Below are 6332 nucleotides of genomic sequence, written 5' to 3'. Positions count from 1 at the left end.
AAACAACAGGAGAGAAATCAATCAAAAGAAAGACCCACACAGATGACAGAGTTAACACACAAGGATGTTAAAAGTTATTATAAAAGCACTCAATGTGGTTACAAAGGTAGAGAGGAAAAAATAAACATGATGAAGAGGGAAAGATATATAGAAGACCCGTATCAAACTTCTGGAGAGGAAAAACATAATATCTGAAATTTAAAAGCATACCAAATGGGATTATGCAGAGGAAAAGACTAACGGGTTTGAAGACATAGCAGTAGACATTCTCCAAAGTGAAACACAAGGAGAAAAAAAGACTGGAAAACACAATAAACAGAGCATTTCTGGGCTGTGGGGCACTATCTGGTGACCTAACATTCATGTAACTGGAATTACAGAAGTGGGGGCATTGGGAGGCGAAAAGAAAAATATTTGAAGAAATAATGGTCAACATTTTTCCAATTCTCATGAAAACTATAAATTTAGCAATCCAAGAAGTCTGATGTACTTCAAGCAGAAGAAACATCAGCTACAGCCAAGCACGTCCTATTTGAAATACTAGAAACCTGTGGTGAATAGAAATCCTCAAACAGATGCAAAGGAGTGTGCCTTCTGGAGAGCTATTTGACTTTCACAGCCTGATGTCTGCAAGATTGGGAGCACAAGATTTGTTTTATTCTAACGAACACTTTTTTTTTTTTTTTCCAGCCTGGCTCCCTGTGGTTTCTTCGGGAACACTTTCCAAAAACATACAAGGCATTTACTCTGTTTGCTTCTATCTAGTCCGTGTGTTGGGAGCCTTACCCAGAGGTCTTTTCCAGACAGAGTCCATAACCTGCTTCATGACTGGCTTCCTTGCCCCTAAACTCCTCTTCCTCAGTTTACCAGCACCTGCCGTGGAACCGCGTGAAACAACTGGGCAAGACTGGGATGAGATCTTTGTTGGCCTGAGATGTCTTCAGGAGAGGCCCCGGAGACAAGGTGGACAATTCTTATCTCTTTCTATTTATGCTCTTGAAGCAGTTGGCTCTTCAATATCTCCAGGGTCCCCAGTTCTGGACTCTTTGTTCCCTTTTTCTGCTTCAAAACCAGCAGCCTGACCTGAGCTCCTTTCTTGCTAGTAATACCTAGCTAAAAACAGCAAGAGGCAGCCACCTCATACCTTCTGGCTCATTCCAAACACCTACTGTAGATGTACCGCCCACAGTAGGAACTGGATCTGCCTGTCAAGTCCCCACAAAAACGGTTTTACCAACGTTTTACCTAAGCAACCACGGATACTCCAGCTTTTCAGCTGGTGATATCACTTCCTAACCTTTTGCTAGGCATCTACTAAACCAATGCCTGTGTTTTCTGTGTGTGTCTTATTTTTTAAAGATTTATTTATTTTAGGGGAACCTGGGTGGCTCAGTAGATTAAGCGTCTGCCTTCAGCTCAGGTCGTAATCCCAGGGTCCTGGGATGGAGTCCCACATTGGGCTCCTTGCTCAGCAGGGAGTCTGCTTCTCCCCCTGCCTGCCACTCCCTCTGCTTATACTCCTTCTCTCTCTGATAAATAAATAAGTAAATCTTTTAAAAATCAATTTATTATTTTAGAGAGAGAGCGCGCATGAGAGCCTGGGCAGGTGGAAAGGAAAAAAGGAGAGGGAGAATCCTTGAGCAGACTCCCCGCTGAGCACCCCAAAGCAGGGCTTGATCCCAGTGATGTGGGAAACAAAGACAGATGAAAAATTACTAAATTTCCTTACTACCTATAGCCCATTGACAAGTCCTTGAAACGGGCAATGTGACATTCCTCTAGGGACTCAACTGCCTCGATGTTGACACTTTGCTAAGGGCAAAAGGCCATCTTAGCTTTGACCACCCCCCCTTCCAGGATCCCGGAAGTCAACTTTAACACACAAAAATTCCTTTGGAAATTTCCTTTATCTCTACCCCCGCCAAGATAAGTGTTGACAATCATCCCCCAAGCATGTGGTCCACCGATATACATCTGAAGGGTCTCATGATGAAGGTTTTATTAGATGGTAATAAATGACCTTTTCCCAACAATAGCTAGCCCCCTCGAGGTCTTAGAAACCTTGCTTCCAAAATTCTTTAGAGACTTACATTATCCCTAACGCCTTCCCAACTTGAAAGTATATAATGAGCCACTTCTCATGAGCCCATTGCTGCTCTTTCTGCCCACGGGTCCTGTCCCCGTGCTTTAATAAAGTCACCTCTTTGTACCAAAGATGTCTCAAGAGTTCTTTCTTGCCATCCACTTCAAACCTTAACATTCTTTCCTACATCACCAGGGCCCTGAGATCATGACCTGAGCTGAAACCAAGAGCTGACTGCTTAAACGACTGAGCCATCCAGGCAACCTTTAGGTGTTTTTTTTTTTTTTTTAGATCTTATTTATTTATTTGAGAGAGAGAGAGCTGAGAGAGAGATCACAAGCAGGAGGTAGGAGTAGAGGAAGAAGCAGACTTCCCACCAAGCAAGAGCCCAGTGTGATGCGAGGCTCGATCCCAGGACCCTGGGATCACGACCTGAGCTGAAGGCAGATACTCAACCGACTGAGCCCCTCAGGCACCCTAGGTGTTCATTTTAAATAGCATTCCACTTGAAGGTACCAATTTCTGTATTAGGGTATGTTAAACTAGTTTATTAAGCAAATCCAAAATGCAATAACTTGAAAACAGTAGAAATTTATTTACAACCTGCCTAACAGTCCAGAGACATCTAGGTTAGAATGTTCAAGAGCTGTGTGGCCAGGATGGGGAGGAGGGAGCTCTGCTGCACAGAATTACTGAAGGACCCAGGATGCCATCACCAACACATGGCTTCCAAGGATGTTCCCCGTGTCACCCTGGCAGTCATCCAGAAAAGAAAAAGAGCAAGAAGGTGTAATGGGTCGGGCATCAAAGTGGCTCATATCACTTCTCTTCCCATCCGAGTGGGGAGAAATTAGTTGCATGGCCATACCCAAGTGCAACTCATAGTTCGTTAACTAGTTAGTTAGCAGAGTATGCATTTAGGGAGACAGCTGGCCATCTCCACCACAGAGGTTCTGTTAGGCGGGGTTTCCCGGAGAAACAGAACCAATAGGATACATTATAGAGACAAAGTGAGAGGGAGAGATGGAGAGAGAGGTTAAGGAATTGGCTTACACGGTTCTGGGGCCTGGCAAGTCTCAAGTCCGTAGGTAAGTAAGAATTGACGTGCAGTCCTGAGTCCAAATTCTGCAGGGCAGCAAGCTGGAAACTCGGACAGAGTTTCGATGTTGCGCTCTTGAGGAAAATTCCTCCTGATCTGGGAAACTTCAGTCCACTTTTAAGGCCTTCACCTGCTTGGATGAAGTTCCATTCCCATATCAGGGAAGATCTTCAGCTTTACTCAAAGACTACTGATCATAAACGTTTATCACATCTAAAAAGTACCTGCACGGCAAGTTCTAGAATGGTGTTTGGCCCAACACCTGGGCATCGCAGCCTAGCCAAGCTGACACATGATTTACCCCATCGCAGGGTGCCTGGGTGGCTCAGTCGTTTAAGCATCTGCCTTTGGCTCAGATCATGATCCCAGAGTCCTGGGGTGGAGTCCGGCGTAGGGCTCCCTGCTTGGCCAGGAGTCTGCTTCTCCCTCCACCCCCTCCCCACTTCTTGCAATCTTTATCTCTCTCTCTCAAATAAACAAACAAACAAATAATCAAATAAATAAATAAATAATCTTTTTAAAAATACACAATCACAGATACCCACGTGTGAGCAGTGGTTATTTTGGAACATGTATTATCAGACATATTTATGTAATTATATTACATAATTGTGTAATTTATATTTCTGTCATGAAGAAGTCAGGCATTTAGTTAAAGTGGCTTTCTGTGGTAAAACTGAGGATGTAGCAAGGTCTCAAGGAAGAACAGGGGCGGCCGAGGACCCGGCAGAGAGAATTGCGCAGGAGTGGGAAGGTGACAGGGAGGAGGAAGGGCGAGCTGGATGGAGACATGCAACAAGAGGAAAGACACTGAGGTGACCAGCAAGGTGAGGGGCACCCTCCTGGGTCCACTGCTCTATTTTTCTCCTATTTTTCTCTAAAGATTTATTTATTTGAGAGAAAGAGAAAGAGCGAGTGCGTGCATGCACGCACAAGTGGGGGAGGGGCAGAGAGCCGGAGAAGGAGAGAGAGCATCTCAAGCAGACTCCCCACTGAGTGCAGAGCCTGATTTTGGGGTGGGGGGCTCTACCCTGGGCTTGACACTGAGATCACGATCTGAGCCTAAATCAAAAGTTGGATGTTTAACTGACTGAGTCACCCAGGTGCCCCTTTCTCTCCTATTTTTAAGGTTGGTTGCCATGTTGAGGGAGGAACAAACATTTTTTTATTCTTTTCATTGTGGGGTTTTTATTTTGTTTTGTTTTGTTTTGTTTTATGGAAAAGTCTTAGAAGCCCGAGTGACAGGAGGAGGGTCTAGGAATGGAAAATGTTAACACACCTGCCATGCATCTATGAGGTCTGTATCTTAGGACCAACCATAGGGAGCCTCCCATTGGCCCCATCACACCCATTCTAGAATCCCCTCAGGGTGTGTGGTTCATTCTCCCTGCCTGCCTTGCCAAGCACAGCGGACAGGTGGCTCCAAGAACAAAGCCCGTCGTGCGCCACCGAGCAGGCAGAGCCAGTTACGGTCACTAGGTGGCGCACGCACACAAGCGGCAGGTTGAGGGGGTCCCGCAGGAAAGTTGGAAAACTTACCAAACCCACGCAACAAAGAAGGAATTCAAGAATGTGGGTCACAGATTCAAGCAGCTATGGCATTTTTGAAATTGTGACCACCAATGTGCTTTATCCCGTACCCCCCAAAACTTGAGGCTGGGTGGATATTGGGCGTGATAGAAATCTCCCTGCACCAGGTGGCAGCAGAGAGCAAGAATCAGAATAAGAGAGCGGGCCTGGGCAGGGACCTACCTTGAGCGGACTCTCTAAATCGTCGTACCGCTTAGTATTAGTAACCTGGGCCAAAGCCGTTTCTCCCTTTTCCCAGGCTAGCAGAGCCCTGACTTTACTGCAGTGTCTAACTCCCCTCATATAATTAGGACAAATCATGAGTAGACTGAGCCCACCAGGGTTCTTACTCCCCTTGGCCTTGATGGGTTTGCGGATGGACATGTGACACGGACCCAGCCAGTGAGCACTGGAGAGGCCGGGCATCTCCTAGGGGAGAAACAGAGGGACAGGGACAAGCACACTCCACGCTGAGCGCAGAGCCCGATGCGGGGCTTGATCCCATCACCCTTAGACCATTAAAAATAAATAAATAAATAAATAAATAAATAAATAAATAAATAAAACTCTGTTCTTTAAGCCACTCGGTTTGTGGTACTTTGTTACAGCAGCTGGAGCAAACTAATCCAGGGAGCCAATGGAGAGTTTTGAGCGGAAGAGTTAACACACTCTGGCTTACTTTTTACAAGAACCACACATTGGGGTGCCTGGGTGGCTCAGTGGGTTAAGCCTCTGCCTTTGGCTCAGGTCATGATCTCAGGGTCCTGGGATCGAGCCCGTATTGGGCTCTCTGTTCAGCTGGGAGCCTTCTCTTCCCCCACCCCCGGCCCCCACCCCCGCCGCCTGCTTCTCTGCCTACTTATGACTTCTCTGTCAAATAAATAAAATCTTTAAAAATAAATAAATAAAGGAATCACACATTGTTGTTACCTCACAAAAAGAGTGGAAGCAAATGTGCCAGTCAGGTTGCTAATGCAATAAGCCAGCTGGGAGGGGACCGTAGACTGCCGCGGGGGGATGAGAAAGGCAAAGCTGAGCGGATATGCTGATGAGTCGGGTGTGGGGAGTGTGCCTGGGAAGAACCGAGGCTGCCCACAGCTTAGTTACTCGTTGTCAGCTCGAGGAGCCTCCCTTTCTCCTGGGTATTCTTATTTTGTGTTGACATCTCTATTTTCCCTTTAAATGATAATGTCCCCAGGATTCGGTCTTCTTCCTCCACGATCTCTAGATTCTCTCAGAGAATCACAGCCAAACCTGTGACTTCAACGTTCACTGGTGTTTGATGACTCCCAAATACAGAACTCCATCTTTGATTTCCCTTCTGAGTGCTAGAAACATGTATCTGCATTCTGTTAGGCATTCTCGCCTCGTTATCCCACAAGCTTCTTTCATTCATTTTTGTCTAAATGGACTCATTATGGGGCGCCACCAGTTAAGCATCTGCCTTCAGCTCAGGTCATGATCCTGGGGTCTGGGGATCGAGCCCCGTGTCAGGCTCCCTGTTCAGCCGGGAGTCTGCTTCTCCCTCTTCCTCTGCCCCTTCCCTGTTCATGCTCTCTCTCTCAAATAATTTTTTTAAAT

Source organism: Lontra canadensis, unplaced genomic scaffold, assembly GCF_010015895.1.
Source record: "Lontra canadensis isolate GAN:19392208 unplaced genomic scaffold, GSC_riverotter_1.0 scaffold46, whole genome shotgun sequence".
Classification (NCBI taxonomy): Eukaryota; Metazoa; Chordata; class Mammalia; order Carnivora; family Mustelidae; genus Lontra; species Lontra canadensis.
Note: the sequence above shows the minus strand (reverse complement) of the source record.